Genomic DNA, 19571 nt, shown 5'->3' with positions numbered 1-19571 from the left:
CAGGGTGACTCGATCTGGATAGCCTGGTTCCCCTCTTTTGAAACATCCGCTGTCATTTCTCTTGTTGCTTATGCTTCATCTCTCGCCACGTGCAACTTAAACTTATACTAAAATTTACTAAAATATACTAAAATTTATGTTTCTACTATGGAAAATTGAAGGCATAAAGAATAGTATAAGGGCTCTATGTAATAAATGAAAACAGGGTAATTTGAATATCACTATTTGCAACCACTAATGACATACTGTATCCATAGAGTTATGAGTCTTTGTTAACTTCAAAATCAGATTCTTCCAAGACATCAGTTGCCTGCTGATGGATGGTCACAAAACCATCTAAGAATTCATCTTTCTAAAAAAACAGAACACGAACACGATGAAGCCTTCATTTCCAACTATTATCCCCCTGAAACAACAGATGCCAGACTTAAATGTTAAGTATAACCATGGGGTTGCAATAAGCAAAGTCCAAACTGAATTAAGCTCTGCAAGACATACAACCCAATTCCTTCTAGAAATAATTCGCACACATCATCATCATCCTTCTCCACCCCACCCCCACATGGATGAGCTATGGAGATTGAAGAGATTTCACGTACAGATCAACCAGTTGCAAATTGTGGATTTTACAAAGATCCTTAATCAAATGAAATGTAAAACCAGGGAATGAACAAACAAGATAATTGGGGAAATTGGAAAACTAACAAGATATTTGATTATGGGCAGGACTTATTTTAATTTTAGTATGTGATAATGGTGTTGTGTTCCTGTTCTAAAGATCCCTGTCCTTAAAGAGATACTAAAATGTTTACAGATAAAATGATACACTCTCAGGAATCTGCTGCACTTTCATCCATGGGAATAGCATCCAAATCATTTATGAGTTGACAATTTTTGAGGCAACATGATGGATACATGGGAGTCGGGTTTTCTCTAATCTCTGCTTCTGCAAAATTTTGAAAAATTTCAGAACAGTATTTTAATATAGTATAGTCAGTTCACTGTTTGCATCATAATACTTAAGAAAAAATTAAACATCACAAATATATATGAGTCCCTCTGAGCATGTAGAGATAGCCACTATCTAAAATCTAGAGTTTATATTCTAATTTAACATTCTTTGAATTCCTCATGCCGTCTGGGCCATTAAACGCTAGTTTGCCATCCATCCCTGAAGTCACTGATCTAAGTCAAGGAGCTACTCATACCAGGTGATCCAGAGAGTAATTTAATCGGTTCTTTCTTCACTGATTGCCATGAATTCACCTTTCTCCAAACTTAGTGATGTGGCTGGCACAATTAGCTACATGTTTCAGTCACCTAGGTAAGTTACAAAGTACTGTTGCCTTCCCCACCCCCTACAGATACAATTGATCCTGCCTGAGATCCAGTCTTTTCCAATTTCGCCAGGTAATTCTGATGTGCTGAGAAGCCTGAGAAACTCTGAAATGAGAAAAAGGTCCTTCATCTTGCAGTCAAAAAACTTGGAGTTCTTACAAAATACATTCTGCTGTCCTGGCCCCTCCCACAGCCACTGTGATACACTTGCTCTGGGACGCATCCAGACACCCATAGCATTAAAAACACTGCAGGTGAGGGGCGCCTGGGTAGCTCAGTCAGTTAAGCATCTGCCTTTGGCTCAGGTCATGATCCTGGGCTCTCTGCTCAGTGGGGAGCCTGCTTCTTCCTCTGCCCCTCACCCGGCTCATGCTCTCTCTCTCTCTAATAAATAAATAAGATCTTAAAAAAAATTAAATTAAAAAACATCGCCGGTGTGTTTCACACAAGTCAAGGGCCAGGACCACAGCCCCTAAAACAGCTAGAGTAGTTTCTCATCTTTGGCTGTCCTTTAGACCCTTGGGGATTTATTTGTAAAATTGCTGTAGATCAGGCTGCATCCCACATCAGCAGATGAGAAGGGCTAGGACCGGACACAGCTATCAGTGGTTGTAAACTGTCCGGGTGATTCCAATGTACATCCAAGCTGAGAGCAATTGAAATAGATCATCTGATGTTAATCACAATTCAAATCAGGTGATGCCAGATGATAAATCTGGATTCTTGCACTTCTTCTGGGGGGGGTACTGGTCTGCAACAGCAACAGACTCTGTTTTACCTAAGTGTGAGAGGACAGGGGCGCCTGGGTGGCTCAGTCGTTAAGCATCTGCCTTCGGTTCAGGTCATGATCCCAGGGTCCTGGGATCGAGCCCCGCATTGGGCTCCCTGCTCAGCGGGAAGCCTGCTTCTCCCTCTCCCTCTGCCTGTTGCTTCTCCTGCTTGTACACTCTCTCTCTGTCAAAAATAAATAAAATCTTTAAAAAAAAAAAAGTGTGAGAGGACATACATCCAGCCTTTGGGACAGCTTTTGGAAGGAAGAGGAATTTTGGATAACAGGCTCAGCAATCAGGAAGTTAAGTGCTATGAGACCCGGGCACAGCAGATGTTCTCCCTCAGGAAGAGGGAGGCAAAAGGAAAACCAAGAAACACCCCTGGATAGGGGGGCTTCTGGGGCTCTCTAGTGATGTCGCCACTGGCCACACTCACTGTCCCCCGGGTACTCACTGCTCCGACACCAAGTTCTCTCGATTATCCAAACCAGCACAGATACTGTCTAAAGATTCCCACCCCCTTGCTTTACCCCATTGAGTCTCAGATCAAACTAGGGTATCTCTCACTGGGCAGGCTCTCCCTGACCTGTAACAGCACCACCGGTAAGTTTTGCCAGCTTTGGTGTCCTACAGGCAGGGAAGGGAACCACACAGTGTTCACCGTCTTGGGAGTGGGTTAATTTAGGTTTGCAAGATGCCCCTTAATATCGTGTCCGCTGTTATCTGCGAATTCTTGCTGTGGCCTGCAGTGCCCTCGGGTGCAGACAGCGCAGTGTCCGCTCTCCTGAGGATGAGCGTGTGGCTGGTTTCCAGCTCAGAGCTACTCTGATTCAGGTGTGGTGGCCACACGAGGGCATGTCTGTGGTGGGCACATGCACGCACTGAAGTTGGGATTGTTTGTGCCCTGGGAACAGTGTAGGTGCATATGCAACTCTAGTAGATGCTGCCGAGGAGTTTTGCGAAGTAAACCAACAAATAGCCAATAACCGAATTGGTCCTACCGACTTAAATTCTCACTAGCTGTGCATGAATGATCTAGTTGCTCCCTCGCCTTGGCCGCACGTGGCATTACTCTTTTTCATTTTAGCTAACGTGATCTATATCCAACAGTACCTCACTGTGGTTTTTATTAGCTTTTCCCTGAAGCTGAAGAGGTTAACATTTCTCCCTTTTTTTTTTTTTAAAGATTTTATTTATTTATTTGACAGAGAGAGAGATAGCGAGAGCAGGAACACAAGCAGGGGGAGCAGGAGAGGGAGAAGCAGGCTTCCCGCAGAGCAGGGAGCCTGATGCGGGACTCGATCCCAGGACCCTAGGATCATGACCTGAGCTGAAGGCAGACGCTTAACGACTGAGTCACCCAGGCGCCCCTACATTTTCCCCTTTTTGACCATTTGTTTCCCTCTTTTATGTAGTGCCTATTCAAGGTTTTGTGTGGGTTTTTTTTTTTTTAACCCATTTTTCTAATGGGTTTTCAGAATATATCTCTTTATCTGACAAAACTCTTTACACACTCTGGCTTAATGTACTTTACCAGATATGTAATGCCAATCTCCTCTCCCACACTGGTATTCCAACCATTCTCCCTGGTAAATTTTGATGAAAAGTAGCTTCTAATATATCTTGATATGAGCTAAGTTATAATTTTCTCCCCTCTATTTTGTGTCTTATTGTATTGTAAGAAATTTTTTTCTCCTCAATTGTGAAGCTGCTTTTCTATAATTTTCTGAAAGCTATTGTGTTCCATGTTTAGATCTGAAATTTAGAACATAAATGAAGACAAGTTTAAATTGAACAAAAGGCTGGGTTACTAAATTGGAATACAGTTCAAGAGCAGACATCCCAACAGAAGCATGGTGTGAACAGCATTGAAAAAATCAGGACAGAATTAGAAGACAGGTGGGATGTGGTTAAAAGTAGGAAGGGAAAAATGAAGGGGGGGAAATCGGAGGGGGAGACGAACCATGAGAGACGATGGACTCTGAGAAACAAACTGAGGGTTTTAGAGGGGAGGGGGGTGGGGGGATGGGTTAGCCTGGTGATGGGTATTGAGGAGGGCACGTACTGAATGGAGCACTGGGTGTTATACGCAAACAATGAATCATGGAACACTACATCAAAAACTAATGATGTAATGTACGGTGATTAACATAACATAATAAAACAAAAATAAAATGTAAAATATAAATAAAATGGGAGCAGAGAGAACTAGTGGAGGAAATGCTATTAAAAGTGAAGATACACAAGCATCTTCTAAATTGCTGAAGGACATCTACCCACAGATTCAATTAGCCCAATACCCCCTAAGCAAAGTGAACACACAGGAAACCATAACCAGCTACACACCATTGTCCCAAAACCAAAGAAAATGAGAAAGATTTTAGAGACTACAGAGACCAAATAAGAAAAAGGTTGACAGCTGACATCTCAACATAAATAAAATAAGACATTAATGAGAGCAATTTTTAAGTGTTAAATCTGTCAAAACAGATTTCCATAGCCAACGCAAAATAAAAATGCCTGAAGAAATACGTAAGCTGAAACATTTCAATGTTAGCAGCCTCGAATTAGAAAAAACACTAGAGTGAGTTCTTCAGTCCAAAGGAAAATAATTCCAGATTGAAAACTGGAAATGCAGGAAGGAAAGAAGGGCACCAGAAAGGATAATATATAGACAAATATTATGGAATATTATTTTATAAAGGTAAAAGTCTAGAAAAGTCTCATAAAGATTAAAATAATGTAAGATTAAAATGCATGACAACAGTAATATAAAAGTCAAAAAAGGTAAAAACAGGATTAAAAGTGTTTTAATATAGTAGCTTTGGGGGCAGGTTATGAAAATAATAAGCTATATTAAGTAAAGGATTCACAATCATTGGTGCAACTTCACAGAAGTTCGTGAATCTAAAGAGATTATAGAGGGAACAATGAAGTAATGAAATATTCAAAGAAGTCAAGTGAAGAGACTACAGGAACATTAAAAAGTTAGGTAAGAGCATAGGGAAATAATAAGATGGTTGAAATAATCTGAAATGTACTGACAATGACTCAAAATGTAAATGCCCAAAATATTAACTTTATGGCCATGTGACGTATGCTATAGAACTGTAAATAGATGTTTTGGGTTTCTTTTGTTGATGAACAGTAAAGAATCTCTAATTTTTTTCCTATTAAAAATGTTTGAGGGGCACCTGGGGAGCTCAGTCGGTTAAGCGTCTGATTCTTGATTTCTGCTCAGGTCATGATCTCAAGGTCATGAGATTGAGGCCCGTGTCTGGCTCTACACTGGGAGTGGAACTACTTAGGATTCTCTCTCTCCCTCTGACCTTCCTCCAACCCCACCCACCCATACTCGTGCTCTCTCTCTCAAAAAAAAATTTGAAAAATTTTGTGCATAGAAAGTGCTATTCCTATAGAATGTATTCAAAGATGTCAAAATAGTGGGAGAGAAAGGAAACATTGAAACTGTTGATAGAAACTGCAGATACCACCCCTCACACACGACTATGTTCAGGTTTTTCTTCTACAAACAGTATCTGACAGTGTGATAACCCCACATTTTTGTGTTTTTGTGTAAAGATTCAGGAATTCCTTAAATACCATGGGTGTGAGACAGATGTCTCTTCTGGATTGCCCGCTCTGGGTTATCCACCCACTTCCTCCATAATAGGGGAATCAGAGGTTGCTGCTTTTTCCAGCAAGAGACAGGCTGCTTGCATCTTAGGAGTGGGGGCACCTCCATGGACCTGGATGCCAACCCAGCCTATTCTGATGAGTACAGCATCCATATTTTTTTTTTAAAGATTTTTATTTATTTAACAGAGAGAGACACAGCGAGAGAGGGAACACAAGTGGGGGGAGTGGGAGAGGGAGAAGCAGGCTTCCTGCTGAGCAGGGAGCCCAATGCAGGGCTCAATCCCAGGACCCTGGAATCATGACCTGAGCCGAAGGCAGACGCTCAACGACTGAGCCACCCAGGCGCCCCGAGTACGGCATCCATATTGATGAAGAGCATCCATTTGTAACTTTTTTCCTTCTGTAAAACCTCTATGAGTTAAGCAGCCTATTCTTTTTTTTTAATTTTTTATTGTTATGTTAATCACCATACATCATTAGTTATTGATGTAGTGATCCACGATTCATTGTTTTCGTATAACACCCAGTGCTCCATGCAGTACGTGCCCTCTTTAATACCCATCACCAGGCTAACCCATCCCCCCAACCTCCTCCCCTCTAGAACCCTGAGTTTGTTTTTCAGAATTCATAGTCTCTCATGGTTCGTCTCCCCCTCCAATTCCCCCCGCCTTCATTCTTCCCCTCTTGCTATCTTCTTCTTTTCTTTTTCTTAACATATATTGCATTATTTGTTTCAGAGGTACAGGTCTGTGATTCAACAGTCTTGCACAATTCACAGCGCTCACCATAGCACATACCCTCCCCAATGTCTATCACCCAGCCACCCTATCCACATCATTAGTTTTTGATGTAGTGATCCACTGCCCGTGTTTTAAGTAGATTATTTGCTTTTGGAGTGTTGAGTTTTATAAATTCTTTATATATTTTGGATACTAAATCTTAATTGGATATGTCATTTGCAAACATTTCTCCCATTCCGTAGGTTGCCTTTTAGTTTCGTTGATTGTTTCCTTTGCTGTGCGGAAGTTTCTATTTTGATGTAGTTCTAATAGTTTATTTTTGCTTTTGTTTCCCTTGCCTCAGGAGACATACTAAGAAAAAAGTTGCTATTTGTTCTAGTATTGTAGTAATACTAGATAAAAAAGTATTTGTTCTAGCTCTTTGAAAAATATTGTTTTTTGATAGGGATGGCATTAAATCTATAGATTTCCTTGGGTAGTATGGAAATTTTAACAGTATTTTTTCTCCCAATCCATGAGCATGGAATGTCTTTCCATTTGTTTGTGTCATCTTCAATTACTTTCATCAGTGTCTTAGAGTTTTTGGAGACATTCACCTCCTTGGTTAAGTTTATCCTAGGTATTTTATTGTTTTTGGTGCATTTGTAAATGGGATTGTTTTCTTAATTTCTCTCTCTGCTGTTTTATTATTGGTGTATAGAAATGCACTGATTTCTGTATATTGATTTTTGTATCCTGCAACCTTACTGAATTCATTTATCAGTTCTAGTAGTATAATGGTTGGAGCCTTTAGGGTTTTCTATATATAGTATCCTGTCATCTGCAAACAGTGAAAGTTTTACTTCTTCCTTGCCAATTTGGATGCTCTTTCTTTTCTTTCATTCTTCCTTTCTGATTGCTTTGGCTAAAATTCCCATTACTATGTTGAATAAAAATGGTAAGATTGGACATCCTTGCCTTGTTCCTGTTCTTTGTACAAAAGCTCTCAGTTTCTCACCATTGAGTATGATGTGTGTTTTTCATATATGGCCTTTATTATGTTGAAGTATAGTCTGTTTTACTTTGTCAGATGCCTTTTCTGCATCTACTGAGATCATATAGTTTTTACCCTTTCTTGTTAATGTGATGTATCACATTGATTTGTGAATATTGAGCCACATTTGCATCCCTGGAATAAATCCCACTTGATTGTAGTGAATGATTTTTTTAATGTATTGTTGAATTGGGTTTGCTAATATTTTGTTAAGGATTTTTTGCTTCTATGTTCATCAGAGCTACTGGTCTGTAGTTTCCCTTTTTTTTTGGCGTGTCTTTATCTGGTTTTGGTATCAGGGCAATGTTGGCCTCATAATGAATTTGGAAGCTTCCCTTCCTCTTCTGTTTTTTTGGACTAGTTTGAGAAGAGGTAGTAACTCTTCTTTAAATAATTCACCCTTAAAGCCCTGGCTCCGGACTTTTGTTAGTTGGGAATTTTTTGATTACTGATTCAATTTTATTACTAGTAATAAATCTATTCAAATTTTCTATTTCTTCCTGATTCAATTTGGGAAGGTTATATGTTTCTAAGAATTTATCCATTTCCTCTAGGTTGTCCAATTTGTCAGCATGTAATTTTTCATAATATTCTCTTATCCTTTATATTTCTGTATTGGCAGTTGTTATTTCTCCTCCTTTGTTTCTGATTTTATTTGAGTTTTCTCTCTTTTTTGTGGGGGGACTGTTTCCTCATTTTTTAATTAATTTTTTAAAATTTCCAGTATGATTAACATTGTTATATTAGTTTCATATGTTCAATAAATGATCAACAATTGTATACATTACTCAGTGCTCATCATGGCAAGTGCATTCTTTTTTAAGATTTTATTTTTAAGTAATCTCCACACCCAACATGGGGCTTGAACTCACAACCCCAAGATCAAGAGTCACATGCTCTGCTGACTGAGCCAGCCAGGTGCCCCATGATAAGTGTATTCTTAATCCCCTTCACCTATTTTACCCATCTTCCCACTCATCTCCCCTTTGGCAAATCAAAACCACAATGTGATACCACCTTACACCTGTCAGAATTAAAATTAAAAAATAAAAAATCAAAAGTGTTGGCCTGAATGTGGGGGGAGAGGGGGAAGGAACCCTCATGCACTGTTGGTGGGATTGCAAATGGGTGACACGACTGTGGAAAACAGTATGGAGGTTCATCAAAAAAATAAAAATAGAATTTCCATATGAGACCAGTAATTCCACTGCTGGATATTTACCCAAAGAAAATGAAAACTGATTCAGAAAGATATATTCATTCTTATGTTTATTGCAGCCTTATTTACAATAGACATGATATGGAAGCAATCCAACTGTCCATAAATAAATAGGTAAATTTCATTCTCTCTCTCTCTCTCTCTCTCTCTCTCTTTCTCTGGTGGGAGGGTGGGTCTAGCTAAAAGTTTATCAATTTTGTTGATCTTTCAAACAACCAACTCCTGGTTTCATTAATCTTTTGTGTTTTTATTTATTTATTTATTTTATTTCTGCTCTAATCTTAATTTCCTTCCTTCTACTCTCTTGAGTTTTGTTTTTCTTTTTCTATCTCTCTTAGGTGTAAGGTTAGGTTGTTTATTTGAGATTTTTCCTGTTTCTTGACATAGGCCTGTGTTGCTATAATCTTCCCTCTTATAACAATTTTTGCCTCATCCCAAAGATTTTAAACTACTGTGTTTTTATTTCCATTTGTTTCCATGTATTTTTTGATTCCCTCTTTGATTTCTTGGTTGACCCATTCATTGTTTAGTACTATGTTGTTTAGCCTCTATGTGTTTGTGTTCTTTTCAGATTTTTTTTCTTGTAATTGAGTTCTAGTTTCACACTGCTGTGGTTGGAAAAGATGCATGATAGGATTCAAGCTTTTTGAATTTGCTGAGACTTGTTTTGTGGCTTAACATGTTATCTAAACTGAGAATGTTCCATGTGCACTTGAAAAGAATGTGTACTTCACTATCTTTGGATGGAATTTTCTAAATATATCTATTCAGTCCATCTGGTTAAATGTGCCATTTCAAAGTCATTGTTTCTTTGATGATTATCTGTCTGGATGATCTATCCATTGATCTAACTGGGGTGTTAAAGTCCCCAACTATTATTGTACTACTATCAATTTCTTTTTTTAATGTTTGTTAATAGTTGCTTAATGTCTTTAGATACTCCCATGTTGGGTGCACAAATATTTACAATTGTTATATCCTCTTGTTGCATTACTGCTTTATCATTATGCAGTGCCTCTCTTGCTCCAGTCTCTCTTTTAAAGTCTATTTTGTCTGATATGAGTATTACTACTACCCCAGCTTTCTTTTCACTCCCATCTGTATGGTGTATAATTTTTCATCCCTTCACTTTGAATTTGCATGTATCTTTAGGTATGAAGTAGGTCTCTTGTAGGTAGCATATAGATGGTTCTTGCTTTTTTTTATTCATTGAGTTACCCTATGTCTTGGTTGGAGCACTTAGTCCATTTACATTTAAAGTAATTATTGATAGGTATGTACTCATTGCCATTTTGTTACTTGTTTTAGAGTTTTTGTAGTTCTTCTCTGTACCTTTCTTCTCTTGCTCTCCTCCCTGTGGTTTGATGGCCTTTTTAGTGTTATGCTTGGATTACTTTCTCTTTATTTTTGTGTATTTATTATAGGTTTTGATTTGTGGTTACCCTTACCCTTCATATGCAACATCTTATTCATGTAGCAGTCTGTATTAAGTTGATGGTTGCTTTGCTTAAGTCTGAACCTTTTTTGGACTCCTGGGTGGCTCATTCAGTTAAGCATCTGCCTTTCGCTCAGATCATGATCCCAGAGTCCTGGGATCGAGTCCTGCATCAGACTCCTTGCTCAGTGGGGGAGCCTGCTTCTCCCTCTGCCTGCTGCTCCCCCTGCTTGTGCATTCTCTCTCTCTCTCTCTGAAGTTTGAACCCTTTCTAAAAGCACTTAATTTTTACTCACCCCCCATTTTATGTATATGGTGTCTTATTTTGCATCCTTTTATGAATCCTTTGTTTTTTTTATAGATATAATTGACTTTACTGTTTTTGTGCTTTAACCTTTGTACTGGTTTTACAATTGATTAATCTACTTTTGTTATATGTTTGCATTTACCAGTGAATTTTTTCTCCTTTCCTAATTTTCTTACTTCTGATTGTGGCCTGTCTTTCCACTCAAAGAATACCCATTAACATTTCTTGTAAGGCTGCTTTAGTGACGATGAACTCTTTCATCTTTTGTTTGTCTCGGAAACTCTTTCTCTCTCCTATTCTGAAGGAAAATCTTGCTGGGTAGAGTATTCTTGATTGTGAGTGTTTTCCTTTCAGCACTTTGAATATATCATGCCACTCTCTTCTGGCAGGCAAAGTCTCTGCTGAAAAATCAGTTGATAGCCTTATGGGCTTTCCCTTATATCTAAATGTTTCTTTTCTCTGGATGCCTTTAAAATTCTCTTTTTATCATTACCTTTTGCCATTTTAATTACTAAGTGTCTTGGTATGGACCTCCTTGGGTTGACTTCGGGTGCTCTCTGTGCCTCCTGGCTCTCGATCTCTGTCACCTTCCCCAGATTAGGGAAGTTTTCAGCTATTACTACTTCAAATACATTTTCTGTCCCTTTTCTCTCTCTCCTCTCCTTCTGGGATCCTATAATGTGAGTGCTGTTACATTTGGTGATGTTGCTGAGTTCTCTTCATCTATTCTCATGTTTTATTCCTTTTCATTTTTGTTGTTCAGCTTGGTTACTTGCCATTACCCTGTCTTCCAGGTCACTGATCCCTTTTTCTGCCTCTTCTAATCTGTTGATTCTTTCTAGTTATTGAATTTTTCACCTTTGACTGGTCCCTTTTCATATTTTTTATCTCTTTGTGAAGACCTCACTGATATCCTCCACTCTTTTCTCAAGCCCAGTAAGTATCTTTATGACCATTACTTTGAATACTTATCAGGCATATTGCTTATCTCTGTTTCATTTAGCTCTTTTTCTGTGGTTTTTGTCCTTTTCTTTCATTCAGGACATATTCCTCTGTCTCCTTATTTTGTCCAGCTCTCTGTGTTTGTTTCTATGTAGTAAGTAAGTTAGCTATGTCTCCTGATCAGGAAAGCATTACCCTTCTGAAGAAGAGATCCTGTGGTCACCAGACCAGGTAATTCAGGGGTGCCTCCTATGTGGTTCCAATGTGCCCTACAGTTGTGACTGAGCCTCATTTGCTCTCAGTCTAATCAGCTGCAATGGTCCACTTTGTATGTTGGGAGCATCCCAGGCAGGGCTCAGTCCCTGTGCTGTTAAGGGGATAGTCTGGTCTGGGGCAGGTTTGTAGTTGGGGGGTATCAGCAAACAGACCAGATGGCTGCCCTCAGCCCATTTGCCAGGACTGTTGTCACACTGATCGGCGGAGCACTCTCTCTATATTTCCAGCTATAAAGTTTGGCTTCTGAGATTTTAGGCACACTGGTGTGTGGGGTTATCTTCTCTCCCCAGAGCAGGAGTCACTTTGCAGTGGTGCTGGTCCATGCTGGGGCTGCTTGGAGGGTGTGTTGGGCAGTAGCTGCTTTGGAAGGATTCCTGCTGAGTGGAGCAGGTTGGTTGGGGGTAGATCCTCAGGAGAACTCAGGAATGGGACAGGTGATGCCAGCAAGGTAGGTAGAGAGTGTTCCTGTTGGTTTCTGAAAGTGTCCTTCTATCTAGGATGGGGGTGTTGTGCAGGAGGAGGGAGAGAAATGGTATCCACTAGCTTTTTTTATTATTATTATTATTATTATTATTATTATTATTATTATTATTCTTGGAGAAGTCTCCTAAAGATCCCTGACCCTCCAGGGCACATTCTGAGATTGGTAAATAAATCCTCATGTCACCCCAGTTACTTTTCAAACTGCTGCTTCTATGCTCTAGCTCAGCAGGGTTGTTATGCTCTGTCTTTAAGGGTGGGGACTCAGTTTCCTCTTGCCTCTGGTTTTCCCAGAGCTGAGCATGCTCATTTTAAAAGTTCCTGGAATTAAGCTCTACTGATTGTACAAAGTCAGGGAGTTAAGCCCCACTGGTTTTCAAAGCCAAATGTCATGGGGATTCATCTTCCTAGTGAGGTCTCCCATGTCTGGGGTGCCTGGTGTGGGATCTGTTTTTTTCACTTCTCTGTGCTTGTGGTGTCCCTCCTGTTTGCGATTAGTCTCACTGGGGGGTTGGTTCCCAACTGCATCTCTGCCCCTCCTACCATTTTTGATGTGGCCTCCTCTCTATTACTAACTGTGGAGAGTCTGCTCTGTCAGTCTTTGGGTCATTTTCTGGGTTATTTGCACTGATGTGGCTGATATCTCTGTGTATCTGTGGGATGCAGTGAGCTAAGGATCTTCTTACTCTGCCATCTCCCCAACATCCCTGATTATTCTTATATTTGCCTTTTGATCAAATCTGATAGCTTTCAGAAGGTTACTTTACTTTTTAAAAATCTTAATTCTCTCCTCTAACTAAATTATTTCTCTATTCCTATTCTCCAAGCCATTTATTCTTTCTTTCATCTGGTCTGCCTTGTTGCCAATGCTCTCTATTGCATTATTCATCTCATTCACTGGTTTAATCAGTCTAGAATTTATTTGGTTCTTTTTTACAATTTCAATCTATTTGATAAAGAACTTCTGTTCATTAATTTTGTTACTGAATTCATTGAATTGTCTTTCTGAGATTTCCTGTAGCTTGTTCAATTTCTTTATAACAACCTATTTTAATTCTGTATGAGTTCTATCACAATATTCCATGCCTTTGTGTTTGGTTGCTGGAGAATTGTCATTTTCTTTTTTAATGTGTTTTTCATATTGCAGTATAATTAACATACAATATTAGTGTCAGGTGTACGATATAGTGGTGATTCAACACTTCTATGCATTACTCAGTGCTCATGATGATAAGTGTACTCCTAATCCTCTTCACCTATTTTACCCATGCCCTTACCCACCTCCCCTCTGGTAACCATCAGTTTGTTCTTTTGTTCTCTGTAAGAGTCTGGGTATTTCTTTTTTCTTTATTTGTTTTGTTTCTTAAATTGCACATATAAGTGAAATCATCCAGAACTTGTCTTTTTCTGACTAATTTCACATAGCATTATTTGTCTAGATCCATCCATGTTGTTGCAAATGGCAAGGTTTCATTCATTTCATTTTTTTATTTCAGATATTTTTTATTTCTTCAGATTTATCAGGAGTGACTGAAATGAAAAATATAATTGAGTCCCATCATCATGGAAATGGCTTTAAGAGAAAACTGGTCAGATGAATATTATTGCATCCCATTTTCAGCCAGTAAATTGTTGCCATTAATAAATGGACAGCCAACAGTCTGTCAAGAATGCTCAAGATATGTTATATAATACAACATGCATTTTCACAGGGGGAAAAAACTAGGAAATAACTTCTATGATGAAATCAAGAAGTTTACATAAGACAAGCACAAAAGCACCACCCATGCCTCTGAGAACACTGGGCCATGCACCCTTGAAAAAAGCTGTGGCTCTTTCCTTGCAAGCAATCTTCCTCCAGCAGTTAAGTGTGTTTGTGTACATGATGTCAATTCCTTTACATCCTGATTGCATCACCACACAGCAATGAACAATGTCAAATGGATAGGAAGTCAATCCAGCAACCGCTGTGACAAATTGTGCGATCATTCAGCTGACAAAGATGTGCATCTTCTTGGGATCTGGAAGCATTCCCTTTGAAGTGTATAGATACTAAGGTAGACAGCTTGGTAAATGATAATACCCTGCACAGACACATTAAAGCCTTGGTACGGGTCCTTAATCTCATCAGATTTGTAGATCTTAACCAGGTGGTCACTGAGGCCTCTGAATTCCCTTTCAGTTCCAGCTATGCCCACATCAGCTGCTGACAGGTGGGTATGGGCAAAATCAAGAGGATACACAAAACACAAGGATGTGGCCCCAGCAGCATCACCTGATGTCAGATTCCCTGCAAAGTAGCACCAAAACTAAGTTCTCTTGTCCACACCACCCAGGAAGATCTGCTTGTATTTATCTTTGAAGGCAAAGTTAAGAGCCTGGGTGGGGAAGTATCTGATGACATGGGCCAGGTTATTATGCCAGAAGGACAGGACTCCCTGCTTCTTGGAGGTATGAACCATGTAGTCTACAATGCCCTTGTATTACTTATCTGAGGATTTGCTTGCTGGCATGCTGCACCTGCAGCAGCAGCTTGACCCACTCGATAGGCACTACTTCAGTCTTGGGAAATGGCTGCAGCCACTCTGCCCACCGGGAAGTCCTCGGCAAAGGACACAGTGGCATCTGTCATGTTGAAAGGAAAGAGGAGGTGGGCAACTGTGGGGCTGTGGTAGGAACCGGCTGGGACTTCAGGGCTCTGGGCTCATTTTTTTTTATGACTAAGTCATATTCCATTGTTTGTGTGTGTGTGTGTGTGTGTGTGTAATATACATACCACATCTTCTTTATCCAGTCATCTATTGATGGACACCTGGGTTGCTTCCATAATTTGGCTATTGTAAATAATGCTGCAATAAACACAGGTGTGCATATATCTCTTCAAATCAGTGTTTTTGTATTCTTTGGGTAAATACCCAGTAGTGAAATTACTGGATCATATAGTAATTCTATTTTTGTTTATTTTTTTAATGTGGGTTTTTCCCCAGCTTTATTGAGAAATAATTGATATACATCACTGTATAAGTTTAAGGTATACAGCATGAAGGTTTGATTTTACATATACTGTGAAATGATTATCATATTATATTCAGCTAACATCCATCATATCAAATAGATAAAAAAAGAAAAAAATTTCCTGGGGTGCCTAGGTGGCTCAGTCGTTAAGCGTCTGCCTTCGGCTCAGGTCATGGTCCCAGGGTCCTGGGATCGAGCTCTGCATCGGGCTCCCTGCTCTGCAGGAAGTCTGCTTCTCCCTCTCCCACTCCCCCTGCTTGTGTTCCCTCTCTCACTGTGTCTCTCTCTGTGAAATAAATAAAATCTTTAAAAAAAAAAAAAGAAAGAAAAAAATCTCCTTATGATTAGAACTCTTTGGATTTACTCTTACCTTTCTTATATATAATATAGCAGTGTAAGCTAGAGCCCTTATGTTGTACCTTGTACCTCTAGTACTGACTTACAACTGGAAATTTGTAACTTTTGGCTCCCTTCTTCCAATTCCCCCTCCCTGCACCCTCCACCTCTGGTAACCACATGTCTGATTTCTTTTCCTCTGAGGAGGAGGAGTTGTTGTTGTTGTTGTTGTTGAAGATTCCGCATTTGAGATCATACAGGATTCTTTTTTAAATTATTTTTTATTTTTTATCATGATAAGTGTACTCTTTAATCCTCATCACCTATTTCTTCCATTCCTCCCTCACCCCCTCCTTTCTGGTAACCATCAGTTTATCTATAGTTAAGAGTCTGTTTCTTGGTTTGTCTCTTTTTTTTTCCTTTGCTCATTTGCTTTATTAAATTCCACATATAAGTGAGATCATATGGTATTTGTCTTTCTCTGTCTTATTTCACGTAGCATTACACTCTCTAGCTCTATCCATGTTGTTGCAAATGGAAATATTGCATTCTTTTTTATGACTGAATAATGTTCCATTGTAAATATATACCACATCTTTATCCAGTTATCTATCGATGGACACATGGGCTGCTTCCATGGTTTGGCTATTGTAAATACAAATATTTGTATTTTGGGGTAAATACCCAGTAATGTGATTATTGGATCATAGGGTAGCTCTAATTTTTAATATGAGGAATCTCCATACTCTTTTCCACAGAGGCTACACCAGTTTGCATTCCTATCAACAGTGCACAAGGTTCATTTTCCTTCACATCCTCGCCAATGCTTGTTCTTTTATTTTAGTCATTCTATCAGGTGTGAGGTGATATCTCATTGCGGTTTTGATCTGTATTTCTCTTACGAATGATGTTGAGCATCTTTTCATGTGTCTATTGGCCATCTGGATGTCTTCTGCCCATTTTTTAATAGAATTATTTGCTTTTGGGGTGTTGAGTTGTATTAGTTTTTAATATATTTTAGATAATAACCCTTTATCGGATATGTCATTTGCAAATATCTCCTCCCATTAAGTAGGCTGTCTTTTAGTTTTGTTGATTCTTTCCTTTGCTGTGCAAAAACATTTTATTTTGATGTAGTCATGGTAGTTTATTTTTGCCTTTATTTCTCTTGCTTCAGGAGACAGAGCTAAAAAATGTCACTATGGCTGGTGACAAATCATTCCTGTGCACTCCTCAAGGATTTTATGGTTTGGGGTGTCACATTTAGATCTTTAATCCATTTTGAGTTTATTTTTGTGTATGACAAAAGAAAATGTTCAGTTTCATTCTTCTGCATGTAGCTATTCAGTTTTCCCAACACCATTTGTTGAAGAGACTCTTTTTCCCATTTATATTCATTTCCCTTTTGTCAAAGATTAATTGACCATATAATCATGTGTTTATTTCTGGGTTTTCTATTCCATTGTTCTATGTATTTTTATGCCAGTACTATACTGTGATGATTACTACTGCTTTGTAATATAACTTGAAATCTGGAATTGTGATACCTCCAGTTTTTCTTTTTCAAGTTTGCTTTGGCTATTTGAGGTCTTTTGTGGTTCCATGCAATTTTAGGATTGTTATAGTTCTGTGAAAAATGTTGGTATTTTGATAGGGATTGCACTAAATGTATAAATTGCTTTGAGTAGTATAAACATTTTAACACTATTGGTTCTTCCAATCCATGACTATAGAACGTCTTTCTATTTCTTTGCATCATCTTCAATTTCTTTCATCATTGTTTCATAGTTTTCAGAGGATAGGTCTTTCACCTCTTTAAGTTTATTCCTAGACATTTTATTGGTTTGGTGCAATTGTAAATAGGATTGTTTTCTTAATTTCACTTTCTGCTGCTTCATTAATAGTGTATAGGAATGCAACAGATTTCTATACATTGATTTTTGTATCCTGCAAATTTACTGAATTCATTTATCAGTTCTAAGAGTTTTTTGGTGAAGTATTTAGGGTTTTCTATATAGTATCCTTCATCTACAAATAGAATATTCCTTTTTCCTCACCAACTTGGATGCCTTTTATTTCTTTATGTTGTCTAAATGCTATGGCTAGAGGTTTGAGTACCATGCTGAATAAATGGTGAGAGTGGACATCCCTTCTTGTTCCTGGCATTATGGGAAAAGCTCTCTTTTTCGCCATTGACTATGATGTTGGCTATAGGCTTTTCATATAAGGCCTTTATTATCTTGAGGTATGTTCCCACTAGAGCTACTTGGCAGAGGGGTTTTGTTTTTTGTTTTTTTTTTTAATCAAGAAAGGATGTTTTACTTTGTCAAATGCTTTTTTTATATCTACTGAAATGATCATATGGTTTTTATCTTTTCTCTTATTGATGTGAGGTATCATGTTGATTGTTGCAAATATTGAACCACCCTGCATCCCAGGAATAAATCCTACTTGATCATGGTATATGATTTTTTTAAATGTATTGTTGGGTTTGGTTTGCTAATATTTTTTATAGTTGAATAAAAGTTCTTTTATTCTATTAAGATATTCCATAAAGTGTATAGCGTCCAACCCCAGACCTCTCTGTTATCTATACCACCAGGTACAATGATTATTCCTGAATAAATCTGAATCAGTAAAGTAGTAAATCAGGAGAACTTCTCTTGTTTTAAAACAATGAAATGAAAAAAATCAGAGGAATCTTAGTAGGAAACTTAACAGGCCAAGTCTTATCAGGTTGGCTTCCTGACGTGCATTTTCATCTCCGATGGGAAGCATTGCTCCTTGTTCATGAGTGCTGGGGCACCGCCAGCTCAGGCTGCAGCTGGGTCAGCAAGTCCAGCCAGGAGTGCCCCTTGGTGCGGTCGGTGCATGTGGCCACATGTTCTTGTCCAAATACTTCTTTGTATTCTGTTTAATGCCTTTACTAGCATTTAAGTGATACTCTGCGTGCATGTGTGTGTGTGTGTGTGTGTGTGTGTGTGTGTGTGTGTGGTTGCTCTGGGGATGACAATATGCATCTTTAACATATCACAATCTACTTAGAGTTAAGAGTGTACTAGTTTAATAAATGTCCAATTGTACAATACTTGCCACAGAACAGTTCCATTTACCTCCTTCTATCCTTTGTGCTGTTGTCATAGATTTTATATCTAACCACATTAGAATCCCCACAATACAGTGTTTGTGTTTTTGTTTTTGTTTTTGTTTTGCTTTAAGTAGTCCTAGGTCTTTGAAACAAAGAGAGAACAGTTGTTAGTATATATCTGGGGGGAGATGCTTTGAGGCTCTGCAAATTCATTGTCTCTTGAGTTCACTGCACTGTTTGCTTCCACCAGTGAATTTGGCAGAAGGTAGGTCACATAACTTATTTTACAAATTGGTTTTGCTACAGCCATTTAAAAATATTGTATGAAGTGGTCTACCCTGAATTACAAAAGGACTACCTTCTATCAACTTGTTAAGGAGTTGGTTGGTAGGCACACATTTTTTATAGAAACAATCTTTCTTCAGCAGAGTGTTTGGAAAGGGCTGGGGCCTCAATGTACCTGAAACAACACTTCTGTACCCAGAGCCTACCCTTCAAGTAGCACAGCACCATCCTGGAAAGATGTTTTCTGACACTGCAGCCCAATGGTAGCACTAGGGACTTCCCCTCGCACTAACTTCTCAGCCAGAGCACAGCCTCTGTTCAAGGCCAAGAGGGGTGGATTCCACCATGGCTGCCCTCCAGCGCAAGAGTTGGCTAGGGAAGGTTTGCTAATATTTTGTTGAGGATTTTTGCATCTATATTCATAAGAGCTATTGGTCTGTAGTTCTCTTTTTTGTGGTATCTTTATCTGGTTTTGGTATCAGGGTGATACTGGCCTCATAGAATGAATTTGGAAGTTTTCCTTCCTTTTCTATTTTTTGGAATAATTTGAGAACAATAGGTATTAATTCTTCTTTAAATGTTTGGTAAAATTCACCTGTGAAGCTGTCTGCTCCTGGACTTTTATTTTTGGGTTTTTTTTAATTACTGATTTATTTTCATTGCTAGTG

General features: G+C 38.7%; 1 pseudogene; it reads right to left on the bottom strand.

Moving 5' to 3' along the window:
- Positions 1-13742: 13742 nt before the first annotated feature.
- On the bottom strand, positions 13743-14843 carry LOC116625940 (annotated as a pseudogene).
- Between the last annotated feature and the right edge of the window lie 4728 nt (positions 14844-19571).

This window comes from Phoca vitulina, unplaced genomic scaffold (genome assembly GCF_004348235.1).
Source record: "Phoca vitulina isolate PV1807 unplaced genomic scaffold, GSC_HSeal_1.0 scaffold81, whole genome shotgun sequence".
NCBI classification, from domain to species: domain Eukaryota; kingdom Metazoa; phylum Chordata; class Mammalia; order Carnivora; family Phocidae; genus Phoca; species Phoca vitulina.
This window is presented reverse-complemented; position numbering and strand designations above follow the sequence as displayed.